Raw genomic sequence first — 22398 nt, forward strand, 5'->3', positions numbered from 1 at the left:
CTCGAGACACTCGACTCACACTGCACCATAACAACCGACGACCTACACACAGTGACCATGTCCATAGCCAACACCGCCCTTGCTTCCGGCCACAATATATGTCTCTGGACAGTGGATACCCAGCCACACCGGCCTCGGCGGGAACGATCGAGCCGATGCTGCGGCCAGGCGTGCACACGAACAATCCGACGCCGCGGCGCACATACCGCTAACTCGGTCGGGCTGCCGTATCCAAATCCGCCGCTGGGCCGCCCAAGAGGCGCGGTGCTTCATTCGCGAATCCGCCCGTTTCAACGAGTTTCTTCGCTCCATCGACCCGGCGGTGGAGCTCCCCACCACGACGTCTCCACCGGCCACAAGAGACGCTCCTCCACCGGCTGCGCCTCAACTTGGCATACACGCCACCGGTCCAGCGCATGATGGGGAGGCAGATCTCGGCCCTCTGCGACGTTTGCGAAGTGGTTGCGGACACGGCGCACCTCCTGCTGACCTGCCCCAAGTGCACTATCAATCGCGTCACCCTTTCCCGCTGCCTCGAACGTTTCGGGCACGACCAACTGGCCGCACTTCTTCGCCCTGTGCCTCAGCACCAACAATGGGCAGTCGCAAGTGCTTTATTGCACTTTCTGAAGTGCACTGGCTTGGCCTCTAAGCTTTGAGCTGCGCGCTCCAGGAGTCTCACCTTTTCTTTCTTTCCCCTTCTTTTTCCTGTTTCGTTTTCTTTTTCTCTTTTTTCTTTCTTTTTCCTTTGTTTCTCTTTTTCTTTCTTTTTATTTTTGCCTTTTAATGGAGTCTCACCTTTTCCTTTTTTTCCTCGTTTTTCTTTTTATTTATTTTTCGTTTTTTTTATGGAATAGCATGCCGACCTTAGTCTGGCAGACCTTTCCTTTGAATAAATGTATATCCCCCCCCCATTTGCAAACCTGTAGTGTCATTTCTGAAAAAGTACAATGCTCTCCGGTAATAGCTATCATGTTTAACAAACCGCAGCCTGGAAACTTTACACACACATACACACACACATAAATAGGATGATGATGTGGTGGGTCATTCTCCGCCGTTATGGCGGTACACTGCCCCATTGCGCTTGTGGAAGGGATGGGAAAGTGATGATGATGGAAAGGTGTCCTATTAGAGTTCGTCCAATAGTCCAGTGCTGGAGAGGAACTCAGCAACAAGTCGTAGGCCTTGCATCAGATGTCAGGGGTCCCACCATGGTCCGAGAATTTTGGCTAAGTCGAACTGGCGTTGATCGACGCGTTGGAGAGCTGTTTCCATGAGGGTGCGCTCGCGATCGTGCACAGTGACAAGCACGTAATTGGAAATTTAATCTACTACGTGTTGTCCAGCGCATGGCACAAGCATGGCTATTACTGTCAGGTGCGGTGACTCTGAACGCAGTCATGTTCAGCGTGTTGTTATTGTATCACATTTAATCAAAATGCATTCAAAGCAGAGTGCCTCAGGAACGAACGGACACAAGTAGGTGTTCAGCCACAGACAAGTTTGCTTCTCCTGTTCTTTTATTGCAAGTACTTTTGTCGTAAGAAACAGGATCTTTGTATAAAAATGCAGAGCAGCTCTCAGCTTTCTATACATTCAGCAGCTCCTTTGAAGCTATCATAGCTCCCTTGGGATGCGCGTTAAGCAGCCAGGCAGATTATATGTGCATGATAGCGTAGCCAGTGCATGAGCAAACTCGCAAAAAAAATGTTAATTCTGTTCTGAATAAATAGCTTTCACTGAAGAGAACGGCAGCAGTGTTGAAATTAGCTGTCTTACCTTTCAGTGAAGGCCATTAATAATAATAATAAAAGGAATTAGCAATTTTTTGTAAGTTAGCTCTCAGGGACTGGATATGGTATCATTCATAAATAATGTGCTACATTACAGGCCTGCATAAGAGCATGTACAGGTTGCTGTCACAAATTTTCAGTCAGAAAACTTTCAGAGTATATAACAAGCCATGCATACCATTTTTAAGTGACATTGGTGTCATGAACGTGGCCATAGTTCGACACAGCTCATGTAGCTCATTGAAATGTGTTCTAGTCCATTTATCTAGTCTATGTATAACCACTCGTATATCTAGCCGTACTAATAAAGTTAGTTAAATAGTTCTAATTCCCTCTATAGCCATGTAGCCGTGTATATATATTATATATATGTATATCCGTATTAATAAAGGATACGGTTTCTAGTCATGATTGCCACTAGTCGTGTAGTGCACTCTTGTACATATAGATGATCGCATTATAGCTAATTGATAACCCATTGATTGACTGGCTATTGACATGCTGCATGAACAGAGCAACTAACACTGAATACGTTAGATGCAGTGAAATTTTGTGAGGATCAAAATGGCATGCAACTGCACTTCTTTCCTAGATGGCCCTGGGAATATACTCAGAAAGTGTTGTCAGCACAATACGAAAAAAATACTTTTTTCACATCAAGCTGACAACACTTTCTGCGTGTTTTCTTATTTGGCATTGTGAATTACACCCTTCCACATGATTACACCCTAGCAATATTGATGGTGTTAAACTACACCTTAAAAGGTGCGTGCCCTGCACATTTGGGTGTACACCCTTTTAAGGCGTAAAAGGTTTGAATGTACATCGTGTGATTCAGTGTGAGCACCTTCCGTGCTATGAGTGATACAAAATATACGAAAGGCTATATACTGACAGTGGTTTTTTTTAACACGCACACCATGACGCAAACATGATATTAAAAATTCGATGTGTTTTCGCCAGAGAATGGCGCATCGTGAATCGGGGTTCTAGTCACAACTTGTTTTAACGATTATCCCACATTCTAACAACATAGCGGAAACGCAGGCTAGCTGGTGCATGAGATCTGCGATGAAACAATTGATGACAACATAGGAACATACTCAACTGTAGTAGTGTGTGTTCCTATGTTCTCATGTATTGTTTCATTGTGGATTTACACAAAGGTTCAAAGACTTACACAATTTTTAAAGGTTAAGGTTCCGCTCGCGTTCCCATCCATGCTTCGTAAACGTTTCTGCGCCCACGGCGCTCGTGACGCCATCTATAGTCTGAGCTGAGTTTTCGCTGGAGAGAACAAGAATCTTCGAGGAGTGATAACGTAATACTTCGCTATTGGGCTATTGCATCAAAAGAATGAGAGCGCCTTCGATGAGATGACGTGACTAATTTCAAATTCTCGTTTAGCTCCTCGTTTTCGTGCAGCGCAGTGTATAATGTGCTGGAGTGGGTTTTCCATAGGAACGAACGAAGAGTTAAAGGGGCCACAAATGAACGTCGGATAGAAGCTACAAGTGTAGCATGAGCGCTGGATCCAATGTAACTATTTCTGCACTACAGCGACCAGCTGAATTCGTCATAAGTTGAATGAGATGCCGGCTACTGGCAACCCAAGGAAGCCGGGCTTACCAGGCCCGCGAAATTTGAACGCCGGCTCTCTTGCGTACCAGGACAGCGCGCTCCAATTGTGCTTCTTGATCTTGTAATCATGATTTGTACTCGTCTAACCATACTCCAACACCGTAAGATTATGTGTCGGATGACAAAAGGAGAGGGCGCGTCTCGTCGAAGTGGGCCAGAACCTGTGACGAAGGCAGCAGCTCCTTGAGAGACTTCCAAGCGTCTCGTTGAGCACCCCTCAGCGTCCTGCTGCATCGTTGTCCAGATGACGGTCCAGTTGCTCAGTAGTGCGATGCTCTGCCCGCAAGAAAGTGTCGTATAAGCTAAGCATGCCAAGGAAAGACTGCAGCACTTTTTTTTTTTTTTCTTGTCTCGGGGTTTCGGCGCATCAACGATTGCTATGGCTTTCTCCTTTGTCGGGAGAACTCCAGATCCGTCAATATCGTAGCCCAGGAACTCCAAGATCGTTAAATCAAAGATGCATTCTTCTTTTTTTTTTTACTTTCATGCCTGCATTAGCTTGTTCCAGTACGATCGACAAGCGCCGAAAACGCGTTTCAGGTCCCGGTGCTGACACAATGATGTCGTCGAGGCAGGCGCCAATACATTCTAATCCCTGCCAGCACCCTATGGATGAACATCTAGAAAACTAGCGGTGAAACGGAGACGCCGAAAGGCAGATTCTTCACTTTGTACAGTCCTTTCGGAGCGGTGATGATATCCAGGCAAAGCTGCTGACATGGGCTTCTGCCAAGTCAATTCGAGAGAACATTCTGACTCCCTAAATGGTCGCTAGGAGTTCCGGTGCAGTCGATAGAGGGTAAGCGCTTGACTTCACTGCAGTATTAACTGTGAACGCGTAGTCTCCGCTGAGCCGGAGGGATCCGTCTTTCTTGCGAACGACAACCAGAGGTGTCGCCAAGGACGAAGATTGTACAGGTTCCAAAATTCCTTGCGGTTGGAGTTTCTCCAGCTCAGCCTCGACTTTCTTCTTAATGGCGAAAGCTACAGGTCGGCATTTCATTAACTTGGATTGGACCTCAGCCTCGCTCGTCGCCACTGCGATGTCTTGTACGCAATGTACTCAATTCATAAGGGGTTTATTGTCATGTACTTCCACGCGACTACCCAAAAGGAACAACAGAACAGGTCTATCGCGCAAGCTAGCGATAGCCATGGGTCTACCAGCTCATTCAGTATGCCACAGAGTGAGTGATGACAGAACTGCTTGCCGTTGTCAACCATGCTCATGCTTGCAACCTCACCACTATCGCACAGGGGGTTGTGCGTCCTGGGCCGACTTCACAGCTGACTGCCGACATTTTTTCTACCCCCCCCCCCCCCAAGGTATCAGGAAATCTCAGGGAAAACACCAAGGCGGCACAGCAAGAAATAAGGAAGTCACAATTCCGGTAAAAACGTGCCAATGAAAAAGATCTGAGAGCGCGCGACTGAAGACTGTGTGCCCGTTTGTCTTTTGTGTGCCCGTTTGTGTGCCCTAGTATTTTACATTTTCCGATGCAAGTGAACACGGCACATTGATTACTTTGGAGAAACTTCCCACTCATCATCATTTCAATCGAGCTCTTGTTACTTTGATCACCGCGACGCAGCTATTACTCGACTCTGTGGCGAACTCGAGTGGCATATTATTCTTCCTCTTCCAGTTATGAACCGATACGGTTCACGAGTATCACGGATTTGTGAACACAACTGCTATATGACTGCGCAGTAATAGGTTGGCGAAGAAGGGCAGGAGGATATGATCGTGTGGAATTAGTTCGAAAAGAGAACCACATAAAATGAATGGTTAAATTTCAGATTAAAATGAGAGAAACCGTGCTTTGCCATCTCCGGTGACCATCACATTTGAAGTCCCCTTTGCAAATCTACTGTACTTTCGTGTCGTACACGAGTTTTAATTTTGAAATGCAAGGTTCGCGGGTTCGCCTCCGACTGGGAGGTGTCAGCAACTTGGTGGCGGCAGGATATAAGGTGCTTAGACCCGCCGTCTTTCGTCTGCGACGCTATAAACACGGTGTTATACAGCTATATGGCGCATTGTGCCTGGTGACCATAACGGTGTGTTGTCTGCTCAACTTTCTGCGCACGTAAAGAAGTTTCGGCTGTAGGAAATTAACCCACAGACCGATCACTGTGATGCCAATCATTGTCATAGTTAGGTTACGACGTAAACTAACGAATCATTTCAAAAGGAACGAAAAATCGAACGAGGAAAAGGTTTAGACACGCAAAAGATATCTTGAAAATAGGCACAGTACACATTATCAACGACTGTTCTCGCGCGAAACTCTTCTCATTGCGGTTTCAGCGATGCAGACGAAGGTGTTTCCGATAATTAAAAAATAAAGCGTTAGTGAGTTCTTATCATGCGAGGCAATGCCGCTAATCATTGAGTCAGCAACATTGACTCCTACGTCTGTTCTCTCGCATCTGTTACTTTTGTCAGAATCCCATACGCATGTTTCTGCAGAGAGCTCTTTTGCTGTTTTCCTCGGTGTGTGCAGCGATGCAACTGTCAAAGCGAATGTGTTTCCACATCTGCGACGCGAGATAGGGGATCATGGCTTATTAACAGCGATCTTCCATTCTTTACGCGTCCGTCAGACGCCGCTGACATGTCACAAGCGGAGACGGTGTCCCGGCATTGGGAAATGTCGTTTGCAATAAGTGACCGTCTAATTCCCCATGGAGAACTGTTATATCACGTTGGATTTCCGAATATGATATCGAAGCACCTACCTCGGAGGCCGTGGTGAGTTTTTCATGCACTGTACACCTTTTTAACACCATTAAAGGTGTGCGTCAGGCAGATGAAATATGGTTGCCTAACATTGCATTTCCAGGACGATATTTCATAAAATTCAGAAAGCATCATAAAAGATCAGTTAGCAGTGCAAAATCTTGCTTTCATTATTTCTTGATAGCGTACGTACGTGCTAATCCATATGTACATCGCTACTGATCATCGAGCACGTGCAAGTGTCTGCAATACTGTTCAACAATGTTGATATTTCGAAAGACTGATTTTTTGGAGAACATACAGCATGCGAAGAAAGACGACTCGTGCTAGTCCGTATTCTATTATGAAATTAGCGTCACATCGAAATCACATCGAAAAGGGGTGCGCCATGTACATTATTACACCTTTAAAGGTGTGAGGACGGGTACAGTGTGCAGTGTTTTGGGATATACTAAGTACAACTTACCGCACAACGGTAAGCAAACAGGAAAACACACACACACGTACCCCTAACTCGCGCTCAGAAAATTCCGTTGGAGCATCACATTTCATGTGGATTATCCCTCACACTTACATCTTAAGTTTGTAGAGAAAAGCTTCTAGTGCGAGTTAAATATAGGGTTGCATTGCAGTACAGCACTCAAAATGTTGCATTTATATGTGTCTCAAACTGTCAAATTGCTCCACACAATGCACGCTCCGTATTATTGATTTTTTTTTTCGAAGCAGTCAACAACGAAAATGTTGCTCTATTTCTGTTTCTGTCTCGATACAGAAGCCCCAATCGCAACCCTCCCCCCCCCCCCGCCCCCCACGTCATTCAGTAGCTTCTGTTCACGGGTCCTTCAAGCTCTCACACTCTAGAAATAATGAAAGCAATCAATAAATAAGAACTCACCAAGGCCACCAATAAAGGGCATCGTCTTCACCGTCGCCGATCACTGACCGCTAGCTCCAATACAGCAGCAAGCGATTGTTTCGGAGAATAACTCCAGCGCTTTGTCCTGAGAGGAACAACACTGCTTTCTCCCGACTTCCTGACGAACCGAGTAGATCCGATCCGGAAATGATTTTGATTTCCTCGGCGCGTGGACCTCGTGCTCCGGCCGCGTGTGCGCAGTGGGCGATCCCAGACTAGCGCGCTCCCGTGCGTGCAACAGGCGGCTGCTTTCGAGGGAAGGGATGAGTGGTCGTCCAGATCATTCAAAACGCAACAAGTCCTCAGGAGAGACATTGTCAAATGAGGGAGCGGAGAGTTACGTTAAATTCTGATGACATATATAATGAAGTTGCTCGAAAGGGGATGGGCAAACGGCCTCACTTTTTGCAGTTGTTTTACAAATCATCAGTGCCCCCAATGGAGTCGTTCGGAAAACACGAGGGCTTCTTGAATCGGAAATAACTGCGAAAATGTGTTCGTTTTATTCATTCACATACATTCAGGAACGAAATAAATCGTCGAAGAAAACATGTTCTCATGCCCAGATAGAAACATGGTGCCATACATTACTTTTCCGTGATTGTTTTTTTTTTTTCAGGCTTCTTTTTGTTTTTTTTTGTCTTGACTATTTTCTCTAACGCATCGGCACGCTGACGAAAATGTGACCGTGTTAAGCTCTGTGTATGCGTATACTATATATATTTTTGTATATGTAGAAAAGGATCGTAATGAAAGCATGCATCGGAATGGATTATTAGAATGACTTAACCTTGACGAATTCCAGTGCTTATATAAACAAAAGTGGTCTTTATTGTGTTTGTCATTTCAGAAATATATATTTTTTTGTTCGGTCCAGCGTGGAAGCCCTCGATATGCAAGGCCGACCCAATGTCCCTTCTTTGATTGAGCTGTTCAGAATATTTTATTAGCGCAATTATCTATTTGCTCAAGTAAATAACTGACCTAAATTCACTTTTCGTTTCGCTAACACCATAGCAACGTAAATGTTCTACGTGCAAACTGTCCCAAGCAGCACAATGTACTGAAAGTCGAGTGCAATGGGGGTGGACGGGTAAGGGGAAGGCCTTGAACAGACCCGTGAAACTAAAGAGCATTGATAAGACACATATCGTCTACCCCGATTGCACCCGACTTTCAGTACATTATGCTGCTTGGGGTCGTTACAAGTATCATATACAAACTGCTAAGTATATTTACAATATACCGTTCGTATGGACATATATCAGGCGAAATTCACTATGCTGGCCTTGACTCATCAATGTTTTCATTGCTCTCTTCGACGTGTCGAGTGAAACCACAAAATAGCCCCAATTTACCCAGGATTCGTATGTCATATATGTTCTTTAATCAGGGAAAGTATACGAACAGTAGAATAAACAGCCCCCACAAAATGTCCGGAAACAATAACAAAGCACAGGAGCCCGTGTTACTTGATTCCTTTTTAACCATCTGGTGTATATGAAGCGTTATACACATATTTCCAGCTTTTTGTGTCTGTACTGTTCGTAGCCAAAGTAGGCATAAAGTCGGAGCTTACACAACAGAATAATGTAATGCAGCCCCACAAAACGGTTACGCAAAACCGCAGAGGAAGCCACGCATCATGTCTCTTATCTCACGTACTAATAAAGGTACTGAGAACGCGACCTAAACCGCAGGTGCACGAAACGTGAGTTTCTATGCCTAAGTGTGACGCAATAGATTGGGGGAATTGCAATGTGTTACATGCATACTGCAACAAACTCCTAGGTAACAGTCACGAGTCGCGTGGCTTTCCTCTCTCATTCGAATTCGCTCCGCAGGCCATTAAAAGCAGGGTGTCGAACCGCAAAAAATACGGGTTCGGTTCGGGTTCGGGTTGCTTGGATTTCGTTCCGGTTCAGTTCCGGTTCGGCCACGCCAAAAATAGAGCCGGTTCACAAACCGGTTCGGAGTCCCGAACCGGTTCGCGAACCGGTTCAACGCTTCCATTTTATATCTCCCATAAAACTGCTTTTATCAGGAAATGCGGGGCTAATAGCTTACGGCTGTTGTCTGCATTGACGTTTTTAGTGGTCAGGTAATCCCTTTAGCGAGAGAAAGGAGAAATGGATGAACACTTGCAAATAGCGTCCACGCTGATGAAGCGGTGTTGTCCTGCTACGTTCTGTTCCCAAAACCTCTTTTTTCACACGCACAGTGGCAGCAAGATACACATAAGGGAAGCCTAATAAGAAGGACAGCATTCAGGGATGGGCATAAATAAATTTTTTGAGTATTTAAATACAAAATATAAATACAGCATTTAAATACCGTAACTACTACCATAAATTCTGTAACATGTTATCTGGATGGCATAGGAAGATGGCATCTGGAATTGCAGAAATAATAATGATTATACCAACAAATCAGCAAGTAACAATAACGTTTATTTGTTGGACTATGACGGCGATTTTAATATTGTCTCGAAGGCTGCATCTTTTAAGCATATTCTGTTTTGCCGCACAATCAGATTCGCAAAGGAGAACAGCATCTCCATAGGTGCCTATATGAACAAAGGCTTGTACTAAACTTGACGAGGATGCTTCGTACAACAAGGTAGTCGGGTAGTCGCGACCGTTGTCCGTCACAGCTCGTCATCTAGCATGGTTGTCGCATGCGCATGCTGGCGCAAACACGGCATAACTGCGCCCGTAACTCGCACGTCTTCCCGAAAGGTCAAATGCAGGGCAATTTTGGGATATCAGTCAGTACATTCTGTATATAGGAGTATTTATAAACAGGGTGTCGAACCGAAAGGTTTTTCGTTGCGGTTCTCGTTCCGGTTACATCATAAACGATCCGGTAACGGTTCTGCCCCGGAGCAAAACAATAACGGTTCATACCGGTTTTTAACCGGTTCCGCTTCTGCTGGGAATATTCATCCCCACAAAAAAATCAATGTTATAAAATGTAAACCCGTTTATTCCGCATACATGGTATTTAATATTAATAGACAGCTGTGAAATTGGTAGCTCCTTGTTCCTGTAGGTTACTGTCTGCTCAAATGGGCTTTCTCCTATCTTGAAGCGCATACTACAAACGGACTTGTTTGTCGTGATGTCATACGTAAAGTACTTTCTTGCTGGGTTGGAGCGATCGTGTCCTATCCGAATGTCTGTTGGTACTGTCTAGCCAGCAAGAACCACCGCACGAGTTCGACGCAAATCGAGGAACATCTTCACTCACAAACGCGCTCGACGGCTCCGTTTTATTTTCTTCGTGTCCCGTCCACAAAAGAGTTGCCACTTCGCACGGGCTTGCCCTCGCGTATACATAAGGGTACATTTATGCTGCAGCATCGCTGCTCGCTGCAGCTTCAAGCACATCGCTGCTCGCATAACCGCTAGGGTGCGTTTACCCTGCAGATTGCTCAAGATGCTGCTCGCTTTCGCTATATAAGTCGCCTAGCAGCGTTCACTGTGGAAGGATGGAAACGAGGAAAAGTGGGAAGGAGGAAACCGACTTCATCACAACCAATCGCAGGTCGGATTTCAAGACGCCAGTTATCAATGATACCAGGAAGACAAACATGTTTACATTCCTAGGTGCAGCGAGCAGAGCGGCAAGCAGCGGCGAGGATAAGCGAGCAGCCAGGCTGCAGGGTAAATGCACCAACAGAAAGCTCTGTGTTTGACCTGTCATCGCCAGAAGTCAGGTAGTCCCCGGGCATGTTCAAACATGTTTGGCAGCATTGTTGTGGCGATGATCATGGCGTGCATCTTTGGCAAGCAGCGATGCTGCAGCATGAACGCGCCCACAGAGATACATGTGTTTGTTTCGTCATCGCCAAACAGCGATGTGCCATGTGCCAGCAGCGATGCTGCAGCATAAATGTACCCTAAGTCTATTCAACTTAGCTGCTCTCAAACAAGGGACGCGTTGCAGGACATTACCGATAAAGAAGCCGTTATGCAGCCCCCTTAGGTCGCTGTTTAGCTGAGGAGAGTTTGGGGGGATCAAATTAAAACGAACACTACGGCACATTGCTAGAGAGTCACATGTACCTCTAAGTCTGTGTGCGTGCGCGAACTATAAACCATTACAAAGGGAGCCTAAGGGTCATAGTATACCTACATACATTCCTCCGTAACCGTAACCCTCGTATAATATCCATGACATGACTTCAGAGCACACGACGTCTGTTTCATTCGCCTATCCGTAGTCCAAACCGACGAAGCTTTTTTCTTAGACCGAAAACCTTTAATAATATTTTTCGGTTTCCCTCCTGAGAGAGAAAAACGTATACGGTTTCGATTCCGTTCCGGTTCGCATCAAAATAGCGGTTGTTTTCGGTTTTCGGTTCCGGTTTTCGGTTCATTCCGACACCCTGTTTATAAAGTATATACAAGAATAAGTACCCGAAAGTCGGTATTTAAATATAATTATAAATACATTTTTCTAGCCTGTATTTAAATACAAAACATAAATACATGTATTTATATTTTAAATAGTATTTTAATTACAATGTATTTAGATAATGCCCATCCCTAACAGCATTTTACATAGACAACGGTACCTGCCGGCACACTGCTTTCGCAGTGTGAATCGATCTGAAACCGTACTGAAACATGTTGAAAATAAGTCTGCCAGCCTTGCTCTGTCCTAGCTCACAGCTAATCCACAGCACAAAGGCAATGTATCACCACACAACTGCACTACCAGTAAGCAGAACTACATTTATTTTTCAAACCACGACCAATCAAACAAGCACCGTTCTGCGTACGCTCCTTCTCCACTTCTCATGTTTCTGACTTGTTTAATAGTTAGTGCTCACATGTAAAGGGAAATGTTGGGCGCTTGCTGAATCACATATTCGTCCTATAGAGCCACAACTGGCCTACTCCATTCCTGCTTCATTCGTCCGCGTGGCGCCTCCTTTCTGAAGAGCAGATGGCGCAGCGCGTGCGTGAGGCGCTAGGCCCGGCGCTCCCAAGGACAACTGCGTTTCAACGTGTTAAAAAAGGCTCTGAAAACATACTTACTATACGACCTCGTTTGACTGCTAGGTGAAAATTTGCGAAATCTATGATTCGTCCAAATGTCCAACGAGGACACCAATGTGTCCTTGTTCGGGGATTGAGAGGCACTTGAACTCTTATGCTGATTTCTTTTATGTCCGAACCGTTTTCTTGCGAACCGGTTACCTCTATTATTTTTACCGGTTCTGCTCCAGTTCGGGTTCAACAGTGTCATGGAAATTGCGGTTCGGGTTCGGTTCCGGCAAAAATAACGGTTCGGGTACGGTTTTCGGTTCGGGTTCGGGTTCGGTTCGACACCCTGATTAAAAGTCTCTAGGTGGCAGTGCCCGAAGCGAAAGGATAGGGCGCATGAATACTAGCTCCTCCTGCGTCGGGTGGAGTCACCTTTTGGCGAACCGAATGCCACAAATTCGGCATGCTTACGCCGTACTACACATGAATGGTGTGTGCCAATTTCACTCACTTTTACAAACCTCCTCAATTGCCTCCTCTGCTATGCACTTACTCAACTCCAAAACGTAGTGTGTAGCTAAGCGGATAGCTACACTATAGTGAGCGCATCGCGAGCTGTGCGTGGGATTAAAGATGGCGGCAATTGGTTGGAGACGAAGCGGTTATTTTCACCCTATGCAGAGGGAGCTACTATTGAGGCACCTTACGAGAGGACAGCATCGAGCATCGTGTTCTCATCGAATTTTGGACGAAAGAGGGAACAGCGCCGGCAACTATTCACGAGTGCATGACGCATGTGTACGGGGATTGTGACAATTGCGACTGTCAAATGGTGGGCAGCTTTATTCAGGCATGGCAGGGAGTCTTTAGAAGACGACCCACGGGCAGGTGAAGTTCCCAGTGGTGACAGAGTACATGGTTATGTTATGACCAACAGGTGTGTGACGGTTCTTCAGGTTGCTGTGGAGGTGAACATTAGTACTGGGTCCGTAGAACAGAGCCTGCACGAACATTGGGCCTGTTTCCGTTGCCTGCCCCAAATGTCGACATCAAAATGAAGAAAAAATTAGTGGAATGTTGTCACAGAATGTTAGCCGTGACGAATGTTGATGAGAGCTGCTTTTACGGAGGAGACTGGTGACTGGGAATGGACCCTGAATCCACCCCGAGAGCAAGCAAGTGAGCATGCCCTTTATGCACAAGGGCTCTCCTCTGCGCGTAAAATCCAAAACAGCCTCTGAGGGAAAAAATCGTGATTTTTCTTCTTCTTCTTCTTCTTCTTTTTATGAGGACACAGTTTTTCTGCTGATTGGTTACTTGCCACACAAAACTACGATAGCAGGGGTATATTACGCCCAAGTGCTGGTTCGGTTGCGTGAGGCCATCAAAGAAAAGCGCCAATCCCCTAGGACCTTGCCCCCAGTGACTTCTTTATGTTCTACATTTGAAGACGCAACTTCGAGGACAGCGATTTCTCGATGATGATGAGCTCAAAGAGAAAGAAGAAACTATTTCCAGGGCCGCGAAAAAAAAAAAAAACGTTTCTTCGCCTTAGCTATCGGAAACCTTGGAATGCGATGTCTGGAAGGTATTGACGTTCGTGGGACTGTGAGTAAAAAAAATAAATATTGTGCTTGGTCCTCGAGTTCTGGCTTTTATGTTTATAATATATCGAACGCCCTTCGTACTGTGCAAACCGAATCGAGAGGCAGAAGATGAAGAAAGCGGGCAGCAATATGTTCCAGACTTTTTTTTTTTCGTCTACTTTCGCCTCATTTTTTGTTCAAGCCAATTTCTAGTTGTTGCGGCCGAACCGAAACGAGAACTTCCAAAAGTGGGTGTATATTTCGATATCAAAGCCATTGTGCCTGAATGAAGTTCGGGTTTGATTTCTCAGCGGCCCTCTCGTTATTTAATCTGCAATGTTAACATTTCACACCGTTTGAGACAACGACGAGGTGTGTTTTTCTGAGCTTGGTAAGATATTTGTGGTGAGTAAAGCGAATGTAAGTGAACGAAGTGATGTTCCTGTTTATCGCTAATTACTTCAATGATGTGTCTAGCAAGATGTTATCTACTACCCTTCATCATTCAACTCCTCCTGATTAACATTGTGACCTCGTTCCCATGAAATCGTTAGTCGTTAGTCTGGACGATATAGCAAAAATAATTGAATGACTGAAATCATCATCATCGTCTGACCCAGATAGCATCAATTCCAAGTTTTTGAAAAACACGAAAATGTTCAGTCATCCTGTGAAACTTTTTGGACTTGCTAACGTGTCTATATTATCTTGCATGAAACCTAATGTTTGGAAGATTGAATTTCCGTCGGTGCTTCGACTTTGAAACTAATATTCACAAAGCTCAGAACTTTACCGAGAGAAAGCTAGACACAAAACTCGGGCTATTCAGTCTCTAATACGTTTGCTCTAGCTCTTGTCGTTCATTTTTCTTGTTGACGTTGCTGGAGTCGTGTCCTAATCATCAGTTTTCAGAGTGCCGCTCACATCATCATTTCTGTTTATGCAAGTATGTGTCAGTGTAAGTATGTGTGTGTCAGACGATCCAGTGGAACTCACACACTACGACTCTGCATTACGGACGTCTCATTATCGTGGCATTCCTTTCTAGGTAAAAATATCATACGGTTTCATTTCTGATCCCCGCTTCCTATGAATAACATTTGCGCCTGTGTCTGTGGCAGAAAAATGACACGAGCGAGTTAAGCTGATGGATAATGCATGATGACAAGAACAGCCTCCGTGAACTACGTCGTATTGAAAAATCCTAGAAGAAATCTCACAAGAAACATCTTACAGAATCCTAAGAGAAACTCTATGGGATTATTGCCCATTCTCACAAGGTTTCTCAAATAATTTCTCACAGGTTCCCCTCTGTGAGATCTTATAAACTTCTCTTAAGGTGCACATAAGGAAGTTTCTTATACACATTCTTACAGCTTGTTTCTGATAGGATTTCTTACAAATGCTGTCGTAATATTCCTAATGGCTTGTTTCTTATAATACACAGTACAAATGTTTTGACAAGATTTGCAGTAAATAAATGAACTGACAATCTACACCAAGTAACAATCTATGCCACATGAGAGAACTGATGTTCTGAGGCTGGAGCCCTGGACCGGCAATCCAGAAGATGTGGCAAGTCCTACTGCTGACTAACCTTTTCAGTGAGTTTCATCTTTCATCTATGCCACATGTTCACTCTTTATTTGACTCATTCAGAAAACTCCTAATGTGGAGCACAAAGGAGCTTAGCCTTTTGACCCTCGGGGTGTCTGAAGACTTCTCGTTCAGATAGAGTTGATATGCATCTAAAAAGAGAGAGAGAGAACGTCAAAATGTCAATTCTGAAATTACATTGCTACAGGTCTTCAAGAATGGAAAATAAAATATATTCAGCAAATCATGTGTGTGCCACACATGATTTGCACACCCACTCGCTTGATGTCCTGCTTTACTAATTATTTATGTTCCTGGTGCATGTGTACTATATACTAAGACATGTAAACATCAGTCACTTGAAGGGGCCTGTACTCTGTGAGGTGTCAAGGCGGGCTTGGGTGGTGTACCACTTTTTGCATATCGGTTTGAGACAGTACGGCCAAGCTGCGGCCTCGAAGTTCCATGTCGGTCCAAAGCTGTCGAGAAAAAGCTCTCTGCAGAATGTTGAATCCTTCCGACACTTCATTGCCCAAATCGAATTTATCTTTCGAAACGTAGGCGCCATTCCCCAGATGAACCTGAAATGCATGAAGTAAAAGACTTTGGCAACCACTTCGTAACTAAAGGAGCTGCTTCAGAAAGAAAGTCAGTTTAGTATATATTTTAAAAACATAGTATCTCATTTTGCCTGCAGTAGATATACTTGCCTTGTCATCAACATTACAGAATAGTGAAACAGCACTTGTGTTCTTCATTCCCGCTGTGGAGGAGTATCTTTTTTGGCCGTTAGCCTTGTTGGCGGAGGAATACTCAGCTTTGCCGGTGGGTGAGTGCCGAGGAACTGCACAGCCACATTTTGCTGTTCCAGTTTTGGAAGAAACCACTTTGTTTATCACCACATGCCCTTAAGAGAGGTGCTGCAGCTTCCTGCCTTTGCTGGTGAGCAGCGGTGTATGCCTGCTGCAAAATCAATAAATCTTAAGCAAAAAGGTGTAGAAATGGTTGAAGTGCAGCTGCATCTCCCCTGCATGGTTCTTCTAGTCTCTGATCAGTGCGATACTTCATAAAAACCCAGAAAACAGTTGCTTGTTGCTTCAATTTTGCCGTTCAGGGGGTAACTGTGCAGGAGTTTTACTTAGGTATGGAAATCGCAAATGGAAAACAATTTGAGTTCATGAAGCACGTGCATAAAAACGCCACTTTTTATTTCAAAAATATTGTGAGTTACGATGAATGCTTTGCCTTTATTTTTGTATAAAATTTAGCTCTGGTAAGTGCTGACAGTATTAATCACGGCGGTCAGCATCTGTCCCACTTCCTTATGTTCACCGAACCGGCGCTGTCGCTTGTCATTTACACTACTTTATCTGCACCACACGCACGTATGAGCTACAGCTTGAGTCAGAAGCCTCAGTTTCAAATAATAATATATTGAATACAGATACGCCCCTTTCGGAAAAGAGAAAAACGAATGAAAAGACATTCCAATGCTCACTGCAGTGCACTGACGCGTTAACTCCTGCGTTACCATATTCGGAATATGTGCTCCCTACGCACTCGCTTCATATTACCAGAAACATAGCATACTATAGTGTGTAAATATTTTTTTTTTCAGAGTTCTCCAGGCAAGGAGCGCTTGTCTTCGTAAGTACTTTCACCAAAAGCCCTTTCCTCATTAAAATGTTTCAATGAAAGTTCTCTGCTATTAGTTCGTGGCCAGAGAGGCACTGTGATGTGAACTGGTGACACCACAGAAGGTCGTTTTGATTAGAGCTGCCCTGGTACCATGAATTAGTTCGCCTGTCCTAAGTTTGGCTAACGAAGCTCGTGGTGCATACCATTATAAGGGGCGACTATTAAGATTTTCTTTGGTGTGTGTGCGCTGGAGCGGAGCGTGCGACGGTTCTCCGGGGTTTTTTAAAAGTGTTTCACTGATCAGAGACAAGAAGTATCGTGCTCAACTATAGCCTACGGCATGGTAATTACATAGTAGAAAGGTCGAAGCGACTGGCCATTACAGGTGCCAAAACAGAGCTCTTCAAAGTAGGAAAAAAAATGCATGTATACGACACTCCCATTCTTACTACCTCGCTTTATTTTTTACCTCCCGAACCGTTTCGGAAAGTCGCATCAGCCAATGTTCATGTCACAAGTGGAGCTCTCAGATAAAAAAACTACCAAGAAAATCGAAGACCCAAAAGGTAACGCCCAAACTGAATCGAAATGAAATCGCCCTCCCTCACATGAAAGGTATTACAGCAGAAACACTGCCATCAACCCTCAGTGAATTTTTAAATAATAATTATAATTCGGGGCTCTACGCCGCGAGATATCTATGATCATGTGCAGTGCCACAATGGTCGTGTCTGAATTTTTCTGGTAGTAGTAGTCAATATTCTGTGTGAAATATTGTAGCGAAGTGCTCCTTCACTTACCCGTGTCGTTGTATAACCACGCATTCATCTGCCTGCTTGCAAAGAGGTGGTGAAACATAAGAAAACTCCAAATAATAATTAATAATTGGGGGTTTACGTCGCGAGACAACTCAGATCAAACTTCAAATGAGTATAGCATTGATACACATAGGGAATCCGAGGAAGCAGTGAGGAAGCCCATATAGCAGAGAGACTGCGCACGTCCCTCCTCTACCTCATGTAGGAAATTTGCAAATTGAAACTAATTAGTAACTAAAAAAACCACAACGATACGATGTGGTATTTTGGGCGGAATACCTTTTCCCTTGAGCCCATCGAACAGCATAGGTGCGCAGGGACGGTTATCTTAACCCAAAGAAATTAAAATTTTCACTTATCAAGTGAGCACTTGGAAACAAGTTACTAATCGCTAATAGTATTTCGGCCAGTACCAATGGCTACTAAGATAAATTAAATTTCTTGAACAGCGTGGTTCGTTCTCGAGTTACTCAACTAGAAGCCCCTCCCGAAACAACAGTTCCTACAGATGGAATAGTGCCACTGACATGTGCCACACAGCAAAACAATGCCACAAAACAGAGAGAAAGAAAGAACTTGCTGCCGGTCAACGAAGCATGCTGCTTCGACTGCACCCCACTGCTGTTCATCAGGAATCTCACATTCGTTTAGAGCACGCCATGCTGCCTGTATGTGTTCGGAGGACTTGAGTAGGCTGCAGTGTGGTTGATTGGTTATGTGCTCTTCTCTGAATGCAGGTATGACATCTGCAAGTAATGCAATCTCATTTCTACATATTACTCACACGCAGTTTGTCAACAACAGTGGTAGGACCCAGCAAAACTTCTAGAGCAAAAACTACACCTTACCAATTGTTTTTAAAGCGTGTCTTGCACCCGGCGGCAAAGAACCCAGACAGTTCCACTTGAAGACAGTGAAGTATAGTTCCCGGTATTTGTTGAACGCGTCTTTAGCCCAAAGAGGCCAACCACGGCGCCAGTCTGCCGTGTGAGTCATGGGGCACCAAACTGTGTATGCGAACCTCTATACCTGCATCGGATACCATGTCCATCTTCAGAAACAGGAGCAGCAGTCGGTCATGCATTTTGAGTTAGTAGACAAGCGCAAGAGACTGTCTACGATACAAAAAAAAAATTTAACCTCCGCACCAAGGTTGCCGTAAAAAGCAATAACAAAAACAAAAAAGGGAAAAGAAGAAGAGCTACGCAATACAAAGATACAATCAAGCAAGTCCAAAACAGATACAGAATGCATCGATAAGATAAGCATGCATGGCACATAACGACAACAGTGTCATTCTGTGAGGTGTGCTTGTCGTTCTTTCTCCACCCCTACCAACAAATCAAGAGCCGAGAAGCACACTACAAGTTGTGAACTAATGCGGAAATTTGAGGGTTTACCAATGAAAATATAGGTTTGACTGGCGGCAGATCAAAAAGGAAACGGGTGTAATTGGGTACAGTCAACGTGACTCTCAAAGCACGATTTTAGAAGTTTCAGAAGCCTACTTCCGATATTAGCGTTCGCTAAGTCAATAAAACCTCCATATTTTATAATTTCGGATGGTAAACCGAGCACTTCACGCAACACGCAACTCTGCACGCGATACATGGACGGATTCGGTAGAATCAACCAACACATTACGGCCAGTCGAAACAATGTGGGACACTGAAATCGGTGAGGATTATAACGAAACACTGACCTTACTTTCAGACGTATCCTCGCACTTCAAAACGCACAGGATGGCTAGGTTCTGTTCCAGCATCGCCTTAATCACGTCACTTTCCGTTTCTCCAGTAGAACAGATAAAGCTGGTCAACCTCCCCTCAGAGTTTCTAGTGCACAACATAAATATAGTACCCTCCATAAATACGCACCCCTGACTTGCAAACATGACGTCGAATGAGTTGAATGAGCTTACCTGCACGCATTTTTACTTCAGCGGGGTAAAATCCCGGCATGCTACCGTCTTCTTCTTCTTCTTTCACCAGTAGGTACAGTGGTCACTAGCCACACAGGGCGATTGGCAAGGGTTTCGTGCAGAGTAATCTCTAAAGACTCATGAGACCCACGGCTTCACACGCGGGACAAGGAGGATGGTAGGATCGCATGATAGTAGAAGGAAGCCATAGCAGAGGGAAGGAAGGAGGCGCAAAGATGTTTCAGAAGCGGCCGCAGATGGTAAGAAAGGCAGCGGCTCTCGACGCTATTTCAAACCACCATTTCTCGGTGTGGGAGGCTCCAAATGACAGGATGGCGCCCAGGGAGAAGGGAACCCCTTGTCTAGCCAGCGGCTGGGCAAGGTAGCTAAGGCGGGAGTGGTCGTAGAGGGGGCAGTGCAGGAGAAAGTGCCGTCTTCAGCGTTCCAAAACGCCGGCTTTTTCTTCGTCGTTGTTCCAGCCTCTTTGACAAACCTTTCCGGAAGAATCACTGCCATCCCGTCGTCACTATATTTCACTTACACGAACATTTCATATTCACATCAGACAGCGGCAGCGTTCACTATATATGTTTCGATGAATAGAAGCGCGGATACGGCAAACATCCCACGACCGATACGACCTACTACCAGGGATTTCCCTACATCCCCCTCAGAGGGGGAGGGGGTGTACACCCCCCTGAAATTTCTCAGGTGTCCCCACCGAGCTCGGCCACCAACACGTTCTGGTAGTGAGTCCGGCGCAGCGAATTGCATCCTGTGTCGTCAAACTTGGGCTGTAGGACCACAGTCATGCAAATGATCGTACCATGCATTTGTCCAAAATCATTTGAAAGTGAGTGTGCAATGCATATATTGCGCGCATATACGAGCAAAAATGCGTGTGGGCACGCAAACTCAATGTAGATCATCAAGAGCCATTTGCGCCCAACTCAATCAAGCGAGGTATTCTAAGGTTTTCACCGTTGGTTGCTAGGTGTTCATTGGCAAGATGCTAGTCTCTTTTCTTTGTCGGTCGTGTGATTATGCATCTTAATGTTGAAATGCCGTTCACAATGAATCTCTATTCTAATGTACTGTGTCCTAAAGTAATAACATGTACAAATAAACCACAAAAGGTGTGCAGATATGTCACCATTGTGCCACGATCGTTTCCGTGTCTAAGAAAAATTCTGTAAGTGGAACCTTCACCAAGCATGACCCCCTCCTTCCCCAATTTCTGGGGAAATCACTGCCTACTACAGATCGTGTTGCGCCACACGTCGATGCATGGAGGAAGGAAACTAAAGGAGATGCGCTTTCTCTCTCACCCGCGTGGGACCCCTCTAGCGGTCGCGAGGTGCAAAACCGCCATTACTTGTTGGCCCCCACGTGACTTTCCTTAAGTTTCGGATTGTAGCGCGGTGTGTTTGTAGGGTGCTATCCGGGTGCTGAAGTTGTTTGTTCGTTCCATTTGTTGTTGTTTACGTACCCGTTGGTTGATCACTGCCGTTGAACATCGTAATTATGGTGAAGAGCTGCTGCCCTGGGTGCGGCAGTCGTTCAACGGAGAACAGTCTTGTCACCGGAATAACATTTCATTCGTAAGTATTGTAACTTTCGGTTTCCTTTGTGCGGAAACCTACATTGCAGGGTTACATTGCCTGTTCTGTTAGCTTCCCCTCGGAACCTACACTAAGCGATGCTTGGGTCACCGCAATTGGAAGAGTTGGGTGGACCCCAACGAAATGGAGTAAACTTTGTTCCAAGCATTTCCGGAACCAAGACATCAACAGGACTTCGCCGCTTCGAGTTCGACTAAGACATAGGTCTATACCGCAAGTTCTTCCCAGTGTCGCCTGTGGTCAAGTATGTGGAAGATATTGTTTACAATAGCGATCAGTCTGTGTTTTTTGTTGTCTGCCAGCCAGTTGTTTATGCAGAAAGTCAGAGCCGGGAGGATCGCGAAAAACTGGGATGGAAGTCATAATTCCTCATGGCGTATAATGCAGAAAACAACGTAATTAAGGCCTCATTCAGCCGTAAGACCCATCGCAGGGGGTGCAAGGTGAAAAAATTGAGGGGGGTGTGGGCAAAATTTTAGTGGGTGTTGGGGGGGGGGGGGTCCGAAATCACTGCTGCCAGCTGTAGTGTTTATTTCATATCGAACTCGCGTATATGACATGCTCGCTCTGGCTCACTCACTAGACATTGAACCGAACATGGGTCTGCAGACTCAGAGCCCGAGCGAACGGAGAATAGAGCGAGTGATTATAGTGAGAATAGGTGGCAATCGGCGAGCTGAGTGGCCGATGAGCGTGCTTGTCAAAGGGATCATCCAGGGAAATTGCTCTCAAATCTGAACTGCTCAGTCACAATTTACTCCCGTGCTATCAATGTGTCCAGCATCATAAGACCGGTATTTAACGTGATTGAGTGGCATAGGTGATTGAATCTGAAGTGCCAGTCAGGCACCGAGCAGCTGTGGAGTAGCCAGTGAGTGAGCCAAGGGTCCAATGAGCTGCCATGAGCCAGTGGTAGCTGCAACTGCTGACCTCCTGTGGCATAATTTTTTTTTAATTCATAGGATATCCCTTGCACACAAGGGCCAGATCCACAGCACCATGCTGTCATTCCAAGTGAAGAGGAGCGGGACGTTCAAAGACCACAAGACATCTCTGATCTCAGCAATGTGAGCAGGGTGCTTATAGAGTGCTTGTCACAATTGCTGTGTTGTTTGTACTATTTT

General features: G+C 45.2%; 1 long non-coding RNA gene across 2 annotated transcripts; it reads right to left on the bottom strand.

Annotated features, from left to right (window-relative positions):
* Positions 1-15301: 15301 nt before the first annotated feature.
* LOC135383134 (uncharacterized) lies at positions 15302-20046 on the bottom strand. Of its 2 annotated transcripts, XR_010419684.1 has the most exons (6): positions 19653-20046; positions 19434-19566; positions 18580-18760; positions 15986-18477; positions 15635-15856; positions 15302-15427 (listed from the first exon to the last, which is right to left on the bottom strand). It is a non-coding gene; the product is annotated as an uncharacterized LOC135383134 (long non-coding RNA). The 2 variants fall into 2 exon arrangements; XR_010419683.1 differs by having other exon boundaries at positions 15302-15856.
* Between the last annotated feature and the right edge of the window lie 2352 nt (positions 20047-22398).

Source organism: Ornithodoros turicata, chromosome 2 (assembly GCF_037126465.1).
Source record: "Ornithodoros turicata isolate Travis chromosome 2, ASM3712646v1, whole genome shotgun sequence".
Lineage (NCBI taxonomy): Eukaryota > Metazoa > Arthropoda > Arachnida > Ixodida > Argasidae > Ornithodoros > Ornithodoros turicata.